Source organism: Podarcis gaigeae (genome assembly GCF_964106915.1).
Source record: "Podarcis gaigeae genome assembly, chromosome: 4".
Classification (NCBI taxonomy): Eukaryota; Metazoa; Chordata; class Lepidosauria; order Squamata; family Lacertidae; genus Podarcis; species Podarcis gaigeae.
The window spans coordinates 10,758,808-10,779,553 of NC_139677.1; the positions used below are offsets into that span (position 1 = coordinate 10,758,808).

General features: G+C 41.6%; 1 protein-coding gene and 1 pseudogene across 2 annotated transcripts in view; both read right to left on the reverse strand.

The window, feature by feature from the left end:
* The window catches only part of LOC310844094 (mediator of RNA polymerase II transcription subunit 22-like), a 304,807-nt gene that overhangs the window by 272,739 nt on the left and 11,322 nt on the right, over positions 1–20,746 (reverse strand). The gene's annotated exons all lie outside the window — the stretch shown is intronic.
* On the reverse strand, positions 17,949–18,428 carry LOC310842690 (large ribosomal subunit protein eL27 pseudogene; annotated as a pseudogene). Its single transcript has one exon. The product of its transcript is annotated as a large ribosomal subunit protein eL27 pseudogene (transcript).

Sequence of the window (20,746 nt, forward strand, 5' to 3'; positions counted from 1 at the left end):
TCTGGAGAACAAAGAACCCTCTAGGAAGAGAAGGAACATTCTTTTCTGAAGCCCAACTGACATGGACAAGAATCGACCAAATATGGTCAACTAGAGGCCTGGCACCCAAGATAAAAAAGTGGAAATCTGCCCAAAGACCTGCTCCGACCATAACGCTGTAAAGATGGATATAAGACTAACCCCAACCGGCTCCTTCAGATGGAGGATGAATGACAATTTGTTTAGAGATCAGGAGATTATTAAAAAGGCCCAAAAAGTTTTGAAAGACTATTTTGAGATAAATCTGAACACCACGGTGGAAAAAAGAATTGTCTGGGATGCAAGTAAGGCTGTTATGAGGGGGTTTCTGATACAACAGAACACTATAAAGAAAAAAGCACAGAATGAGAAAAAAGATAAGATTTTGGAGAAAATTAAAGAAGGTGAGAAGAAGTTAAGATCGAGACCGAAATCAAAGGAGATTCTAAGAGAAATTAAACTTTACCAAGTACAATATTCAAAATTGATAAATCAGGAGGTGGAATGGAAAGTTAAATTAATGAAACAAAGATCCTTTGAATCAGCAAATAAATGTGGAAAGCTGCTAGCATGGCAGCTGAAAAAGAGACATAAACTGAATACGGTAACAAATTTAGAAATTGAAGGAAGAAACATCCAGAATCCAGTGGAGATTAGAAAGTGTTTCCAGAGATATTGCAAACAATTATATACACAAGGGCCGCAAGACAAAGCGGAGATAGAACAATTTCTAAAGAAGAATGGTTTACCAAGGTTGTCCCTGCGAAATAGAACAATCCTGAACTACAAAATAACACAACAAGAGGTTGATGAAGCCATCCAGAATATGCAACTGGGCAAAGTCTCCAGGGCCAGATGGACTCACCTCCAAATACTATAAGACATTGAAAGAGTATTTGATACATCCATTAATGGAGGTTTACAATGAAATTATGGAAGGAAAGAAGGCACCAGAGTCGTGGAAAGAGGCTTTCATCACATTAATACCCAAACTAGAAACCGAAAAGACACAACTCAAGAACTACCGCCCCATCTCCCTCCTGAATGTGGATTATAAAATATTTGCAGACATTTTGGCAAGTAGATTTAAAAAAGTGTTAAATGAAGTGATTCATAAGGACCAAGCAGGCTTTCTCCCAGGTAGACATTTGTTTGCAAATACAAGGAATATCATTGACATTTTGGAACTCTTGCAAACAAATATTAACACAAAAGCAGTGCTGATATTTATAGATGCGGAGAAGGCCTTTGACAATATTTCTTGGAAGTTTATGAAGAAAAACTTGGAAGGAATGGGAGTGGGGCGGGGGTTTGAGAATGGGATAGAGGCAATTTATTCGGAGCAGAAGGCAAAATTGATAGTGAACAATGTGGTGACGGAAGAGTTTAAAATCGAAAAAGGAACACGACAAGGCTGTCCTATTTCCCCCTTGTTATTTATATCGGTCCTGGAAGTGCTTCTAAATATGATTAGAGGAGACCGGTTGGTGGAGGGTATTCAGGTCGGAGTGAAACAGTATAAACTCAAAGCATTTGCAGATGACCTAGTATTGACCTTACAGGAGCCAGAGCCCAGTACTAAAAGGGTATTGCAACTGATTTATGAGTTTGGTCGGGTGGCGGGATTTAAACTTAACAAGCAAAAAACCAAGGTTTTGGAAAAAAAATTGACTTCTTCAGAATCAGAAAGGTTTCAGAAAGAGACAGAATTAAAGGTGGTTAAAAAAGTAAAATACCTAGGGGTAAATATAACAGCGAAGAACATGAATTTATTTAAAGATAATTATGAAAAATGTTGGTCTGAAATTAAAAGGGATCTAGATGTTTGGTCAAGACTGAAACTTTCCTTGTCAGGACGTATTGCTGCTATTAAGATGAATGTATTGCCAAAAATGTTGTTTTTGTTTCAAACTTTGCAGATTGTGGATAAAATGGAGTGTTTTGGGAGGTGGCAAAGAGATATCTCCAAATTTGTCTGGCAGGGCAAAAAGCCCAGAATTAAGTTTAAGATACTAACTGATGTTAAAGAAAGAGGGGGCTTTGCCCTGCCAGACTTAAAGCTGTACTATGAATCAGCAGCTTTCTGCTGGTTGAAAGATTGGCTGCTTCTTGAAAATACTGATGTTTTAGATTTGGAAGGATTTAACAATGCTTTTGGTTGGCATGCATATCTGTGGTATGACAAGGTTAAAATACACAAGGCTTTCAAGAATCATGTTGTCAGAAAAGCAGTGTTCAATGTCTGGTCAAAATATAAGGACTTACTGGAAAACAAGACCCCAAGGTGGTTATCACCAATGGAGGCTAAGGCCCTGAAAAGACTCAATATGGAGGCCAGATGGCCAAAATATTGGGAAATAATAGAAAAAGATGGAGACAATTGGAGGTTGCAGAGTATGGAGAAACTAAAGGGGAAAGTGCGAGATTGGTTACATTATGCTCAGATCAAAGAAGCTTTTAAGTCAGATAAAAAATTAGGATTCCAGGTGGAAAAATCAAAGTTAGAAACAGAACTGTTAGAACCCAGCTCTAAGATACTTTCAAGAATGTATAACTTGCTGCTAAAATGGAATACACAGGATGAAACGGTTAAATCAGCTATGATAAAATGGGCACAGGACATAGGGTACAACATCATGTTTGCTGATTGGGAAAAGTTATGGACCACAGGTTTGAGATTTACGGCATGTAATGCCTTGAAAGAAAACATTATGAAAATGATATATAGGTGGTACATGACTCCAGTCAAGCTTGCAAAGATATACCATTTGCCTGTCAATAAATGTTGGAAGTGTAAAGAAGCTGAGGGAACATTCTTTCACCTCTGGTGGACTTGCCCTGGAGTGAAGGCTTTCTGGGAAATGATATATAATGAGCTGAAAAAGGTATTTAAGTATACCTTCCCTAAGAAACCAGAGGCCTTTCTTTTAGGCATTGTCGGCCAGAGTGTGCAAAAGAACGATTGAACTTTTTTTATGTATGCTACAACAGCAGCAAGGATACTTATCGCTAAATGCTGGAAAACTCAAGATTTGCCCACACTGGAAGAATGGCAGATGCAGCTGATGGACTATATGGAACTGGCTGAGATGACTGGCAGAATCCGAGACCTGGGAGAAGAACTGGTGGAGGAGGATTGGAAGAAATTCAAGGATTATCTACAAAAACATTGTAAATTGTATGAATGTTAAGAAAGATGTAAGATTGGTAATAACATGGCTCCAACAAATTAGTATTAAGGAATATAAATTTGAATATAATTGAAAGAAAAGACAAATTTTGGATAAACAATATTATAAAACTAAAATTTCAAAAGTGTGATTTAGATTCTAAAATTTGAGATTTAATATTGGATAATTATAGGATATGAATCGAATCAAGTAAATAATTTGCTAGCCCCACTGTGGTAAGATGTATTGTATTTTTATTAAAATTATTGTAATTATTTCTAAATATACATTAGCACATGCATGTTTTATTCAAATCTGTGTCCCTCTTTTACCTTATTTTTGGTGACATATTTCCTCATCTTTTGTTCATGTGTAACAAAGGGTAGGTGGGATACACAAACCAATAACTCTCTCCTGTTGCCTTTCGGCGGAGTGTTCTGGGTACAAAGCGAGGATGGTGGATCTGCAGGGCTCATGGGCCTTCTGCTGGGTTTGGTTTCCTGGCAGATGCCCACTTAGCACCTGCTGAAATAGACCTTCATTCAACCTGACCTCACCTACAATTTCTTCAAGAAGCATTGAATCAAGGTAAAGTGTTATTGGATGAGATCAGTAGATATCTATCGGTGCTTTTTTATGAAGTGAGTGATACAGCAGTGATTTTTAAAAATCCCACCTGTTTCACCTTTGCCAGCACCGCCTCCTTCCAAGAAGGTGTTTTGGTATCCTCTCGTATTCTATTGTGGGTGGCACTGTGGTCTAAACCACTGAGCCTCTTGGGCTTGCCAATCAGAATGTCAGTAGTTTGAATCCCCATGACGGGGTAAGCTCCTGTTGTGTGTCCCAGCTTCTGCCAACCTAACAGTTCGAAAGCACACCAATGCTAGTAGATAAATAGTGCTGTGGCGGGAAGGTAAACGGCATTTCCGTGCTCTCTGGTTTCCATCACGGTGTCTCATAGAACCAGAAGTGGTTTTGTCATGACCCGGAAAGCCGTCGGTGGACAAACGCTGGCTCCCTCGGCCTGAAAGCAAGATGAGCGCTGCAACCCCATAGTCGCCTTTGACTGGACTTAACCATCCAGGGGTCCTTTACCTTTTTAGCTATTGCATGTTTTTAAAATACATGTTGAGATTGGGCCTGTGACCTTTCGGTGAAGGGCAGGATAGAGATACAGAAAACGTACAAAATAAGAAAGGGCTTCTTATCAGAAGGCACCCACTGCAAGGCATCGGAAGGCAACTGATCTGTCACCCAAAGACTCACAATAAATCTTGGTCCGGCTCCACTATTTAGAGTTAACTTGCTGCCACAAGTTTCTGTTGTATGTAAGCCACCAGTGGGATGTTCAAATCAGTGACGCAGAACAAAATGCTTCTCCTTTTCTTTTCTTTTGCTGGTACTTTCAGTGCCACCGGGCTCTGCAATCAACCTCTGTGTGAGCCTTATCTATTTTACCCCCACTGTTACAGAGAAAAGGTCAAGTCCTTTTTCTTGGGTACTTTTACACTTGTCCTTTCAGTTTTGCAAGCCTGATCGCTTTGGCCTTTAATATTCCTATGCCTTTAGCCTTTTCCCTTTGCCTGTCTTATCTGTCTAAATCTCTTGGTTTTGCGCATATATGGATAGCAACTCAGCTGTTCTGAAAACCATACATTGTCTGCCAACAAGACAGGCATGATGGCATAATTTCATCTGGAGTGGAATCTGTAAGGTATTGATATGGCTTTTGTTCAAGCAGGCAATAAAGTGGTTTTAAATGGAAATCCAGATATATATTCTACATGGCAAAAGGTTAATTTATATCAACTTCATTCATAATCACATTTGTCTGCCCCAGATTGAAAAAGGCTTCATGGTTATTTTATCTCATTTGTGTAAATGTTATTATGATGATTTAAATAACTGAATTGTAACGGTGCATCAGGTGGTATAATTGATGATTTTCAGTCACTATATTTGAGTTGGTAGAGTCACACCAACAGCAGCAGCGACACCCGAGGCCTGGAGAATGAACATTTCCCATAATTGTCCCCTTCCCTGCAAGCTTTCACAAGCTACTACTGCCTTTAAAAACGAAGCACATGTTTATTATGGATTAATTTTCTCTTATCGTCGATCACCTTGGTGGCCTGCTGTCATAGAAATAATCTAAATAAATAATACAGCATTGCTAATACTTCTAATTGAGTCTTTTTGTACCATGATAAAGTCTGAAGGCACATGAGGTAACCCTCTTGTTGACGTTAAGGAGGTCTGGATCTGATTAGTGTCTAGTTGAGTAACTTCCTGAGAACTATATGTACATTCTCCTGAGGAGATAGGCAGGATCGAAATGTAAACATCCAAGGAAATATCTGCAGCAATAGAGTACAGTGGTACCTTGGTTCTCAAACACTTTGGTTCCCAAACGCCAAAAACCCAGAAGTAAGTGTTCCGGTTTTTTGAATGTTTTTCAGAAGCCGAACGTCCAATGAAGCTGTTGGCTATTGTTTCTGGGATGCCTGCACCAATCAGAAGCTGCACCTTTATTTTTGAACATTTCGGAAGTCAAACGGACTTCCGGAATGGATTAAGTTTGGTGCTTTTGTTTGTGTTTTTTATTTTGCATATTTGTTTTTGAGGCTTTTTCGGTTCATTTGTTTTTGTGACTGTGTGGAACCCAGCTCAGCTACTGATTGATTGATTGATTGATTGACTGCAGAAATAGATAAAAGCCCCCATCCAAACAATGACTATCATCAGTGCAGGTAAGACAAAATTGTAATTTTAATTTTTATCATCTACAATACTGCCCTATTTATTTTTTAGTACAGTACATTGATTATTGCTTTCATTTTATGGATCAATTGTCTTGTTAGATAGTAAAATTCATGTTAAATTGCTATTTTAGGGGTTGTTTTTAAACGTCTGGAATGGTTTAATTGGTTTTGCACTACTTTCTATGGAAAAGTGTGCCTTGGTTTTGAAACGCTTTGGTTTTGGAATGGACTTCCTGAATGGAAGAACCAAGGTGCCACTGTATACGTAATTCCAGAGACCTTGAGCAGCCAGTTCATGCCTATCTTATCCTGACTACACAGTCCCATGAGCCCCAGCCAGGGGTCTGACTACAAGTCCCTACAGTTGTCTGACTACAAGTCTCATGAGCCCCAGCCAGGATGCCCAATAGTTAGTGGGAAGTGTGGTCCCACAACATACGTTGCGCACTATGTTGTCTACCCCTGAGGTAATTATTATTGCCATATGACAGATGACAGGCTGGGTTTGAGAGACAGGCACTTTCGAGAGTTAATCCCAACAGCTCATGACATAGCTGAGATGTGAAATGAATTTGTTTCTGAGGACTATTTCTAGGGTAGCTGAGGTCCCAGCCCTCCATGGAAATAGCAACGGAAGGGTATTATGTAAGCACCCACCCATGAAATTCCAGGCACAGTTCCCATGGTGGATTCTTATAAAAACATGTTGTGGGAATAGTTCTGCTGAAGGAATTGCATAGCAACGAGCTGGCACCAGAATCTCCACAGGGCTCTGCGATCGCTGGCACACCGTTCCCTCCCTGGCACAAGGCCTCAGGAATCCCTCGTGGGGATTGTGGCAGAAATCACTCTGTGGTGGATAAACATGCTGCATATAATTCTTCAGGAAAAGTTAATAGAGTCAGTAGTTAAAAAGGCAGCAGTGCTTAATCTAGAGAACCAAGTTATCCTGACTGAAATAATCCAACACAGAGGGAGGCTTGCGACTGAGTCCTGACTTACACCATTTCTCCAAGCTATTGTATTTATCAGGTCTATTTCTTGAGCCAGAGACGCGGGTGGCACTGTGGGTTAAACCACAGAGCCTAGGACTTGCCGATCAGAAGGTCGGCCGTTCGAATCCCCATGACGGGGTGAGCTCCCATTGCTCGGTCCCTGCTCCTGCCAACCTAGCAGTTCGAAAGCACGTCAAAGTGCAAGTAGATAAATAGGTACCACTCCGGCGGGAAGGTAAATGGCATTTCCATGCGCTGCTCTGCTTTGCCAGAAGTCATGCTGGCCACATGACCCGGAAGCTGTACACCGGCTCACTCGGCCAATAAAGCGAATTAGCGCCGCAACCCCAGAGTCGGTCACGACTGGACCTAATGGTCAGGGGTCCCTTTACCTTTACTTTATTTCTTGAGCCCAGTGGCTCACGATGACTGGTGGCTTAAGGTGTGAACCAACTCCACTAAAAAGCAGCATAGCTGAGGTGATGTGGTGATACATTACTATTACTACTACTACTACTACTACTACTGCTGCTGCTACTACTACCTGTCCTTCACCAGCAGGTCCCAGGACGAGTTACAGCATTTTGAAATTCAGACTTAAAAACAGTTTAATAACTTACAATAAAAAAGCTGTATGGTGAAGAAGCCAAATTTGCCTCTATGGGGAGGGAATTACACAACTTAGAATCATAGAGTTGGAAGGGACCCTGAGGATCATATAGTCCAACCCCCTGCAACTCAGGGGCTGCCGGAGAATGGTAATCTCCTGAGGCACCGCTTCAAACATCAGATGGAGGTGGAACCACCTTTGTTGACCTTAACACCCGGAAATGTCAGTAGGGAAGGAGGCAATCTTTCAGAAATTTGGATCCTAAGTCATTTAGGGCTTTATACACTATGAATTCCAATATGAAAGTTCTGCCGGCCCAGTTATATCTGGGATGGCCTGTTCATGCATGCAAGTTATCCTGTTATATTACAGTTTGCTTCTAATGAAGATCATGCAGATCATGCTTCTAATGAAGATCATGCAGATCATGCTTCTAATGAAGATCATGAAGATCACTGGTATAAACATTGTGGTTAGTGATAATCCAGCAAATTCACACAAATGCACTCAAACTGATATATTATGAGCACATACCCCATGCATAGTCTCTAAATGGAGTCAGTCATCATTCATTCATTCATTCATTCATTCATTCATTCATTCATTCAACTGCCCTTCATCTGAAGATCACAGAATGATTTACAGTCTAGGAGAAAGTGCTCAGGTGTACAATGTCTTTTAGGGTTGGCTGTCCAATGCATGCATTATCTGTGGGGCTTGCAGACTGCCTAGAGACTATTAATACAGAGCTTGCACATATTAACTGTGCACATGTGTGAAACATCTCTGAAGAATCTGCATTTGCAGATTCTCATTGCTGATTATACATGTCTGCGTCACATGCAGCATCTCCTGATGTTACTCAGTTTGTGCACATTCTACCTTCCTGCACATTCCCAAGGGAGGTTGGAAGTGTTCCTGTGGGGGTGAAATGCTTCTGGGAGATGATATATAATGAGTTGAAAAAAAATGTTGAACTATACATTTATAAAGAAACCAGAAGCATTTTTATTGGGCATTGTGGGGAGTGACATAAATAGAAAGGAATGTAAGCTCTTTTTATATGCAATAACAGCAGCAAGAATATGATTGGCCCAAAAATGGAAGCAAGAAGAGTTACCGATGATTGAAGAATGGAGGATGAAGTTGATGGACTATGCAGAATTAGATAAACTAACAGGAAGGATTTGAAACCGGTGAGACCAGAAATTCACGGAAGACTGGAGTAAATTTACGGACTATTTGAAAAGTAATTGTGAAGAACAGACGACGTTTGTAGGGTTGCAAGAAGTTTTGTGAGGAGTATTATTAGAAGTATTGTAAAAATGGAGAAGGGGGAGGATGATTTGTTAAGAGATGTAAAGGCAATATAAAATTAAGAAATGCATAAGAAGTGGTTAAAACGGTGGATCATCAGAGGTGCTGATGGAAGTCTAAAAAGATTGTATAAGTGATAAGTTTTGTGGTACATTTTATAATTTATATGTTAAAATTAATAAAAAATGTTATATAAAAAAGGAAGTGTTCCTGTGGGAAGGAAGGAAGGAAGGAAGGAAGGAAGGAAGGAAGGAAGGAAGGAAGGAAGGAAGGGTATTATATGAACTTTGTTAACACAATGCAGCCCCTTAAACTATCTGAGGCATTGCCTGGTAACGATTTTAACTGGAAGAATCAATTCAAGGCTGGCTGTACAAATTGCCCTGCAGATTTGCTGTTCGTTGCAGCTGATGATTGGCGGGAGTTTTCTTCTTGTCTTCTGACTGATGCTCAAAAATGTGAGCAAAGCGCATGGAGTCTATAAAGCAAGCTTTCTGTGGCTGACGGATGTTGAAAACTGATGTTGGAATGGATGGGTGGGGGGAATTCCGGCGGGAGGTATCTTTTTTAAAAAGAAACCTCCTAAAGTTACCTGCTTGTACATATCAAATGTAGCCTTTAGCTAATTCTGCAGAAAAGTAGCACTCGTTTTTTCCGGCTCCCTGACTGCAGTGGTGCCCTCTCTGAGTCAGAACTTGTTTCCCAGCGGTATAGAAGAATTCTCTACGCAGTAAGCACCTGAGATCTGAAAGTGCTGGAGGTGGAAATTCTGCAACAGCAATAAAAGAAAAGCCCAGCAGTTAACACTCCCACTCATCACAGAATGCAAACCAATGCAGCAATCAGAATTTCCACGAGCAAAGCGAGATGAACATCTGCTCCCCTTGCTTTACAGCCTTCATTTTTAAATATAAAATCGCTCCCTTGAGACGGCTTGCAGCATTGCAGAGCTCAATAAATTACATTCCTCTGCGACATTCAAGCCAGTAGACAATGGGCAGCAGAGGCACACCCCATCACTTCCACTTGTTGTCACTCTGGGGTGTGTGTGCGCGCGCACACACACACACACACAGAGAGAGAGAGAAAGCGCTAAAAATTAGCATCTACTATCTTATGTAAATAGATACATGCCTATCAATAAATCACATTTGTATCCTGCTGGTTTTCTACTGTGGCTTCCAACAGTTCTGTGAGATAGCAACTGGCTCAGTGTCTGCTGGTTTATTTAGTGGTTGACTGCATTATTATTATTATTATTATTATTCATACTACCCTTCCTCTGAAGATCACAAGGTGGTTTACAATTTAAAAAACACAAAAATTCACGATATAGGTGGACAAACTACCCCAGAGCACAACATGTTGCCCCTCCCCTAACACCCCAAGTATTGAACCAATGAATTCAAATTAGAATAAAAGGGCTTTAGATTAAACATTCAGGAGAACTTCATGATGGTGCAAGCTGTTCAACAGTGGAATAGACTGTCTCTAAAGCTGGTGGACTCTCCATCATGAGACGTTTTTAAGTAAAGGCTGAATGATCACTTATCAGGGTTGCTGCAGTGGTGGATTTCCTGCATTGAGCTAGATGAACTTTGAAGTCCTCTCCAGCTCTCTGATTCTATGTCTTTCTCCAGTTCCTGTCCATCACACTATAATGCTTTGCAATGCTTATGCATGTGTGTAGTGGTTAAGAGCGGTAGACTTGTAATCTGGTGAACCAGGTTCGATTCCCCGCTCCTCCACATGCAGCTGCTGGGTGACATTGGGCTAGTCCCACTTCTCTGAGGTCTCTCAGCCCCACTCACCTCACAGAGTGTTTGTTGTGGGGGAGGAAGGGAAAGGAGAATGTTAGCCGCTTTGAGATTCCTTAGGGTAGTGATAAAGCGGGATATCAAATCCAAACTCTTCTTTTTCTTCTTCCTAAAACAATGCTATAAGGTATATACAGAAGAAGAAGAAGAAGAAGAAGAAGAAGAAGAAGAAGAAGAAGAAGAAGAAGAGGTCACACTCCTGGTCACACTCTTGTCAAGCTCCCAAAAATAGAACTGGAGAGGTGTTCATTAATGGGAGAACTCATAAATGTTTTTTTTTTTTAAAGAAAGGCATAAATGCTTGTTGTGCTTGGCGATTGTAAGCCTCGGCTTGAATTTCTGAGGAAATTCTTCAAGATGTGTGTGGTTCCCTCCCCAATGAAATATGACAAAATGTCCCCAAAATATTTTGGCTGACAACCACTATGACTAGTTCAGTTTCAAAAAATGAAATAAAAAATGAGGATATGGTCTGTGTGGAATGAGATGAATGTTCAATAGTCTGATGCAGTCTTTTAACAAAATAATTCCCAAACTGTGTGCCAGAGTCCTGCTAGCATTCATGAGAGAAATGCAGGAAATGATGAGAGAGTACCTTAAATGTCATCTATTCCTTATTCCCTATAATTCACCTTATGTGGGTGAGTGTGATAAGCTGCCACCATTTCTGTCCCGGGCAGTATGACTGGTTCATTTACTCAGTCTTGATGGAGAGGTACAAAATTATTCACAGAGGAGGCGTCCAGCTATGTCTCTGCATGAATCACTGATCGCCTCTCCCTATTTAGATATACACCCAGAACTGTGATTCATGCAGAAACACAGAAGGGGTTGTTCCCAAGGAGAGATGCTTCTTAGGCTTACACACTCTAAAAATAAATATTTTGGGAGAATGATTGAAGTATGCTTCCAATTTTCATGTGGACGCAGAACTTTATTTTCAGAGAAAAATGAGCCTCTGCTACCAGATGCTTGGCAAACAGTGTACCAACATTATCTGACAGATAAACTGAGACTGAAATCTTGAAGCCTTGTAAGCATTCTTGTAGATGGTTTAAAAGCTCCTAAAATGGATTAGTGCTGTCCATCATCAAATAGATGTTTACATTTTCATACTCGGTGAAATAAATTTGGAGTCCCTCAAGTCAGAGTAAAAAATCTAAATAGATTCTCAGTGAATTATTTCCCCCACATAAACCTCAAATATATCAAGTAAACACCAGTCTGAAGGCACCTATCATTCTTGGGATTGTTTCTTTCTGCTTTGTAATGAAAGCTCCCAAGGGAGAAATTATACTAACTTGGAGCTGTGCGATGACACATTCTCTTCACAGCTACATTTGTCTTGTAACTTAAGCATGTTTCTCTCTCTCTCCTGGCAAGACATTAGGGATGGAGAATCTCTTTCACCCTGAACGGGCACATTCCCATATGGCGAGCCTTTCAGGGGTCACATGCCTCTGGCTGGAAGAGCCAAATAAAAGCAGCCTGACAAGAAATGGCGTACAACACATACCCCACCAAACACATACACTCACATGCATACAACACCCCAGACCACGTCCACATTAAGATACACACATAGCAATAAGGTGTGTGTGTGAAAATATTTCACCTTCTTTTTTTAAGCCTGAATGCTGGATTATGTGTGATTTTAATGGAGACAATATCCCTTTCTTACCTCTTGAATCTCCACAAAGGTCTTCTACCCACATAGCAATTAGCACAATGGAACAGCCTTTCTTTGGCACCCATAGAGAGATGCTTTCTACTTTAATCGTTGTGTGTGTGTGTGAATTTCAGTGGGGTTGCAGTGCATGCGGAGGGGAAGATTAATTGCTGTGGGGTTTGTGAGCAGCAAGGAGGTCCCAAAAACTATACCCAGCCTTTGAATCCATGGTCTCCTCAGCTTTGTAGTCTGTAGTGATAACATTGCAATCAGTGTTTCCATCAGATAATGCAGAGCTAAAATTAAAATTTAGATGTACGGGATCCATCATGTATTTTCGTTTGGGTCTGTTGTGTGTCATGGAAATGACGTAGCAAAAAGTATCTTCCGTGCACTTGTAGCAAAGGTAAGCAATTAATAGGGGCAGAGCTGGTCAACCTGTCTGGAAGCCTTGCAGCTTTGTAACGTAATTGGCTTTCCAGAACAGTTCTTGGACACTTTTGAAATATGTACTCAGAGTGCATACAGTATCTCCTAAATCTTACTTAGAGCCCATAGCCACTTCAAACAAGTCTGTAGCTGCTCTCTAGCTGCAAGTGGGATATCGATCTTCTTTGTAGCTCTTCTTTAAAAACAGACAAGGCACCAACTCAAACTCCTCCTGTTGGATGACTACAGTTGAAACATAACTAGTTTATAGGTTCAAGGCATTTAGCCTTTACAATCATCCTTGTTGTGCCTTTGCCACCACTGCTATGACAGCAGTTGCAGCAAAAAAAAAAAAAAAAAAAAAAAAGGAGCTGTGCTATATGCATATCAGGAGAGACTTTGGGGCTACCATATGCAATGTATTTCCATTCTCCCAACACACTCCCACAATAGGCAGAAGGAAGGTGCCAGCCCTGGAGTCGCCCTCCCTGCCATTTGTTGTTGGACAAGCATATGACTAGCAGGTCTTTGTATTTGATGGTTCCTCCAACCTTGTCCGCACACATTGCTCTGTCAACAGATATAGGTATCGGGGTGGCTGGAGATGTTTCTGCAGCTAAAGAAAAACATCCCACTGCTGCCCTCACAATTCGTCCATCTGAAAGTCGGTTCCATCTCATATGAAATAGTTTCAAATAGTACTTACAATTTTCCTCTCTCGCTCGGTCTCTAAGAATTTCCAGCCACTTGGAATGGCTGTGAAGGAAAGTATCTGCTGCAGGGATTTGAAATGTGTCCTAAAACGTATCTGGAAGTGGTAGTGTGTTATGATGTGCTGTCCTTTCTACAGCCATTGCATGGCAAAGAAAGATGGCTGCCGTCATACACCAAAGAGAGTAGCCACATTTTCCTCATATGTTGTCACTTGAAGGCTACTGGGGTCGTTGTATGGGGAAAGCATGGCTGCTTCCATCAATATATGGAGACAACCATAGCTTTTCTTGTACAATTCATGTGGGAGGAACAGCATGTCTTCATGTGCCACTACTTCCAGGGACATTCAGACACATTTTCAGCTTACACTCTATGTATCATAATAATGATGATAATGATAATAACAACAACAACAATAACAATAATAATAGAAGAAGAAAAGAAGAAGAAGAAATGGTTTTTAAAGGGGAAGAATGAAGGCAGCCTTCAGACTACCTCCCTCCATTTTGACAAGAGTTAAGGATGGACGAATTCAAAGGGTGGATGGATGTGTCAATCTCAGAACTTTACTTTTTTTCCAATCTCAAGTCCAGTTTGCCACATTTACATATCGGCATTCCTCTTTTTTTTAAGTTCTCATGAAAATTCATCAGCACTGTAATGTGCACTTCTCCCTCGTGGTACATTTCTGTATGCAATTCTGCCAGCTGCGCACATGTCTCCTGATATACATGCATCTTCATGCATGCTTTCCTACAAGACCTGCATTTCTACACACTTATTTTGGTCGGGAAAGTGCAGCACAAAATTTGCAGAATTGTGTGCATTTCAAAGCATACCTGGATTTGGGTTCACAAACTGTTTCAGGAAGCGTGAATTAGCGAGGGTTGAAGTAACATGCCTAACAGGAGTACAGTTTCTGGAAGGTACCATATTCTGATCTGCACTTTATTCCAGGAGCTGCAGATTGGGCAAGTTTACGATGGGATGTGTTGCTGCACAGATTTCTCAAGCATCTCTCATACCAACTCACCTCAGAAGTTATTAAAATGACTCATTCTTCAAGGAGCTATTTGAACCTTGTTGCCTGCTGTAGAGGGAGTGGAAGACAGGAGTGCCTGGGGTGCTCTGGTCCATGGGGTCACGAAGAGTCGGACATAACTAAAGGACTAAACAACAACAACAAAGCCTGCTGTATGATTCTATAGCATTTCCATTATCATCTGAGGTAGCTGATTAGCTCGTTCCTAGTCACACACAGGCAAAATAACATGGCACAGTATCAACTGAGAGCATTGTCAAGGGCCACAGAGATAGAGAAGCCTCTTTCTCATAACCTAACTTGAACTATATGTTCCTTGGTGTTGTGGCAACTTGGTGTTGTTCCTTGGTGTTGTTCATCTTCCCACAGAGGGTTTATATATATATATCTCAAAACAATAATGTCTGGTTCTGTGCCAGTTGGTCATTCAGGCATTGCACCAGTTTATCTATTTCTGCTTTAAGCACCGATAATTGCTTTTCAAACATTCCGCTAAGAATAACCTGACCACAATCTAATTTCCAGATGCGACTTTGATTGCGTTTTGCCTCATTGCTGCTTGGCAATGATTAAAATCCATTTCAAAAACAGTGACCTAATTGGATTCCATTGTTGTCCTCCCACCCTGCCCCCTCATTTCCAACAAAGAATCCTCGGCATCTCCTCCTGATATGAACCAGAAACCTTTGATTTTCGAGTTTGTTGGTTTTAGAACAGAGCCTGTGGGAGTTTGAAGTTAAAATGGTATGGAAAGTCCATTTCTTCACCTTGGTTACATTGGGGAAAAGAAACAGCTGACAGGTGCCTCTTCTAAGGCAAGATGACATTGTGGGTTTGGGCTGCCATTAAGGACTGTAGACTGGGAGACATATGGATCCGACCCATTAGCATGGAGTCCACTGAGATGTTCTCTTGCCCAAGCTCCATTGAAATAAACCTGTGCAAGAACATGGTAACATATGCACAGATCCTATTCATTTCAATGAGGCTGCAACAGAAGAGCCTCTGGTTAGAGCTGAGCCAAAGCTTATCACACAGCATATAGTTGAACTATGGAATTTACTTCCACAAGTAGTAGTAATCACTACTAACTTGGATGACTTTAAAACAGGATTAGACAAATGCATGGAGGATCCATGGCTGTCAGGCTTTGGGGAAACAGCTTCCTCCCTCCCTCCCTTTGGCCATGGATAAGCAGAACAAAGCAAAAATAGTCTCTTACCAGTTGAAGAGATGTTTAATGTTCACAGCAAAAGAACAAAGACTCCATTCTCGGGGGGAAAGGTGCTCCCAATTAAGGTTTCCACCCACTTAGCCCCGAAACCACCCCCATCACTTCCTCATCTGGCAACCTGATCTCGCAATCATTTGGCCTTCTGTGTAGCTACCTTATCTGCTCTCTTTGACCTTGGACTGATCGGTTGGACACTTTCCAATGAAAGGGAGTCTGTTAATTCTCTCTCTCCTTGTTCATCTTCTCCTAGCTGTTCCGCACTCAGTTCTGCCCAGCTGTTGTCTTCTGAACTATGTCCCTCTGCAAACCACTGCTCCAAATCTATACTGCTCCACTGCTCCTGGGCACCTTCAGGATCCTGGTCAGGAAAAGGGGGAGGGGGAGACCCTCACCATTCCTGAACAGAGTAGCTCCTGATCACCCTACTCTCTGATAACGGCTATGTTCTAATTCCAATGCTGGAAGCAGAATGTTTTTGATTTCCTGTTGCTGGAAATCACAAGTGAGGAGGTTGGTGTTGTGTTCAGGTCAGTTTTCTGGGCTTCTCAGATGAGAACAGGAAGATGGATTAAATGGGCCTTTAGTCTGGTCCAGCTGGGCTCTTCATATGTTCATATCAGAATACAATTTTCCCTGAGATTTGGTTTCTCTTTTTAAAAAACATTTTAAACCTGCTCCTCAGCCTAAAAAAAAAAAAAAAAAGCTCCCAGAGCAGCTTATATACAATCATTTGGAACAACACACTCTCTGCCTGAAGGCTTACCATCTAAAATACAGTACACAAAAGGAAAAGGGGATGGGGAGAAGAAAAAAGCAAAGTCAGACGCCAGTTCTTAAAGTTAAATGGTAGTTATTGCAATGACCAGCTAGGCACAGTTCAGGGGAAGGAGGTCTCCCACAGAGCTGGCCTTTCAGCAGAGTTGATGAAATGAGATTCAATCAATCCCTACCTGTTTCAGTTCCCATCTCCTGAAAGGCGTAGGCCACTCTGCTGAATTTTTGCCAAATGTTCTCCACCATTGTGTGTGTATGTGTGCCATTATTCCTCCCATTTGCTTCACCAGAGAACGATGTAGAGGGGTGACACCCACTTAAAAGGACTAGGCTGGAGGGGTGGGTGGAGGAAAAAAACCACTGTCAATGCTGATGGTGAGTCCCACCTCTGAGCATTAGCTGGGGAATTTATTCTCCTCTTGAAGAAATCTGGAGAAATAATTCCCCCAATTTCTCTGTTCAAAAATAGAGTAGAGAATTTGGAGAGACCTTTAACACCCATGTCTAATTCTTGTAGATTGTTCCTCTGAATACAGAGGTGTTTCCACCACAGGGTGTTTCCAGACAGAGGCTTCATAGTGCAAACTGGTCAGTCAGATATTGCAAGCAGGTTGTCAGCAACAGTGCTATTGTTTTAAGCTGACTTTTACGTGGAAAGGCTTCCTGTGGAAATCTGGATTAAGGGGGTGGGGACATAGGCTGGTATTTTGATGCCAATGACGTCAGGTGGATGCAGTGAAAAGTTTGCAGGTATGAGGATGGGCATTTGGAATATACACTGGATACAAAATCCCAGCTCAGCCCTACAGTTCACTCCCTGGATTCCCTGACTTAAGCAACACACATGCAATGTAAATAATAATACAATAATATACAAGTAAGAAGCAGCTCTGGCTTCGTTAGCAATGTAAAATTAATTAAAAAAAAATAAAAATAAAATCCTTGACAACTGATCTGTTAGATTTCTCATGATGAATGCTATGTGATGATAGTCAAACATCTGTCATATATATAACATGACCTTGGTATGACCTCTGAATTTCCTTATTAGGAACGGAAGCTAGAACCTTGATACCAAACGCTTTGAAACCAGCAAGTCATGCGTTGGCATGGGGGAGAGTGTTAATGCAAATATAATGAAAGGCACGCTTATTTTAATAAAAAGGAAAGTATCCCTGTCAGCTTTGGTTAATCAAGGCTTGGTCTATCTGTTGAGATGGTTATTGTGTCATTAAGCTTTAAGCAGTTGCCCTGCAGCGGAAACCAAGATAGCTTTCACAAACCCACAGGCTTTCATGAAGAGTGTGGGGTTTGCAAACTTATGCAGCGTGCCCATAACTGACTTGGTAATTTGTTGTTGTGTTTATTTTCTTTCTTTTTTTCTTTTTTCTTTTGGCTTTTCAAAAATATTTATTGGTGCAAATGCATGCCACTCAGAATCTGAGCTTCTGGAAAAACCACTTGTTTTAGCCTGTCTTGTATCTCTCCTCAAATTTCACTTTGCCCTCCCGCCGGGCTTTACGTTTCAGTGCAGGATCCCTAAAGACATCCTTGTTGACAACAGTCTTATCAAGGGGAATATCAACAGAGTACCTGGTAGGCATCAAGTGGTTGTAATTGTAGACCTTCACAAAGGACTTGATCTTGGAACGCTTGGCAATCTTCTTCTTGCCCATGCTTGCTGTAACTTTGCGTGGGTAGCGATCGATGCCAGCCACCAGAGCGTGGCTGTAGGGGCGGTCAGAGGTGCCATCATCAATATTCTTAACAATAACAGCTTTGCGTCTGGAGTAACGCCCAGCGAGGACAAGGATGACTTCCCCTGGTTTCATAAACTTGCCCATCTTGGAGCTGCGGCAGCGATGGCACCCACACCGGAAGAGTTGTTGTGTTTATTTTCAATCATGCAAGGCTTTTGCATGGAACTCAGCTGTCTCCTGGTTTGTTTCATTAAGCAGCGTCTTTTAAAAAATGTCTTTTGCACCCTTTTAAGACGGTTGTCTATTTTTTTGGCTGGTAAAGCAATCTGTACTGCAGAACTTATTTTTCCTTCTTTCCTTCTTTTCCTGTGTCAACTTTCTTCCCCATTTCCCCCCCTTCCTTTCAACCTTACTGCCTTCTCCATAGCTTTTTCTGTCTGTTTTTTAATATGGAAACATTGGTCACATGCTATTGAAAACACTGTGGCAAGTTTGCAGACCCTCCAAGTGTTCCTATTTTCCTGGGATGTCCCTGATATAGAGAAACTGTCCCAGTTTCTGATTTGATCCAAGATTGTCCCACTTTTCCTTAGGATGTCCCTATTTTCATTGGAGAAATGCTGGAGGGTTTGGAGTTATCCGGCCCCTGAGCTGTTGGAAGGCAATCCTGTATAGGGAAGGTTTTTTTAAATGTTTTATTATGTTTTCATGTTTGTTGGAAGCTGCCCAGAGTGGCTTGGGCAACCCAGAAAGATGTGTGGGGTATAAGTAGTAAAATTATCATTATGGAACGAGACGTCCCTATTTACAGCGGAGAAATGTCAGAGGGTATGAGTTTGGAGACCTTGTAGTTATGGAGAAATACTTTTCAAAAAACAGCCCCAGAAACTGCAAATGACTACAGCATGATTTTGAATGTTCAGGGTTAGTGATACAGGATTATTTTTGTTGAATGAAACCTAAAATATTGGTGTCAGCAAGCTGTTAAGGAGGTGATACTTTGGGTGATGTAGTGACACTTTGCAAGATTAAAGGCAAGAAGACACCAGGCTGCAGGAAGCTAAACTACTACACCATACTAGCAGTATCCTGTCTTACTGGTATAAATAAAAAGGTTTGTAGGGATCTGCTTTTATCTTCCTTTAGTAACTAATTTGTGCCAGCCTTCACTAGATGAGTGAAAAGAACGGAGTTGTGTAATTTCCCAATTATAGGAAGGGAGAAGCAAAAGGGGGAACATGGCATTGGCCAGTGGTGACCTTGAACTCAAATTAGTTGAAATGGAAGGATTTGCAAATGATGCATGAGTAAAAGGAGCAGAGAATGAAGTTTCAACTGCTCATTGAGCACTTGACCTTATGCTGCTGATGTCTGGGTATAATGGGGTTTGAGATGAGCAGTGACCAAATGAACAGGACCATCCTATGGAGTTTGATTCAAATTTTGAAAGGGTAGTTGTGCTCATCTATGTGAGGAGAAAGCAGCAGGGCCCTGTGGCACATTAATGATGAGCAGGCGTATTCTGGCAAGGGAGCCAACATAATCTGATACATGAAGGTGATGGTGATGAATATTATACACAAGCATAGGTCAGGGAGAAGAACAAGAAGAACATGTCATGCAAGGGGAATTCAAAAGAGAGAGGAATCTATCCTGGGAACAGAGTTACCATGCATTAATCAATCAACTGATAGTAAGATTCAGTTACCTCTTCTCTGAGTTGGTTGGCAAATGGGAGGTTTTGGGAGGCTATTTAGAGACAAACGAAACATGACAACATGCACGCAATTACTAATAAAAAAAAATCCTTCCAGTAGCACCTTAGAGACCAACTAAGTTAGTTATTGGTATGAGCTTTCGTGTGCATGCACACTTCTTCAGATACACTAAGTGTGCATGCACACGAAAGCTCATACCAATAACAAACTTAAAGGTAAAGGTAAAGGTACCCCTGCCCGTACGGGCCAGTCTTGACAGACTCTGGGGTTGTGCGCCCATCTCACTTAAGAGGCCAGGGGCCAGCGCTGTCCGGAGACACTTCCGGGTCACGTGGCCAGTGTGACATCGCTGCTCTGGCGAGCCAGAGCCGCACACGGAAACGCCGTTTACCTTCCCGCTGGTAAGCGGTCCCTATTTATCTACGTGCACCCGGAGGTGCTTTCGAACTGCTAGGTTGGCAGGCGCTGGGACCGAGCAGCGGGAGCGCACCCCGCCACAGGGATTCGAACCGCCGACCTTTCGATCGGCAAGTCCTAGGTGCTGAGGCTTTAACCCACAGCGCCACCTGCGTCCCAGACCAACTTAGTTGGTCTCAAAGGTGCTACTGGAAGGATTTTTTAAAATTTTGTTTCGGCTATGGCAGACCAACACGGCTACCTACCTGTAACTACAACAATTACTAATGACATTGATGGTTTGGGGCTTTAACATTTTGCCCCCCACTGTGGTCCCAATTTGTACCAGATCTTCATGCCTGCTATTTGTTCTGCAACTAA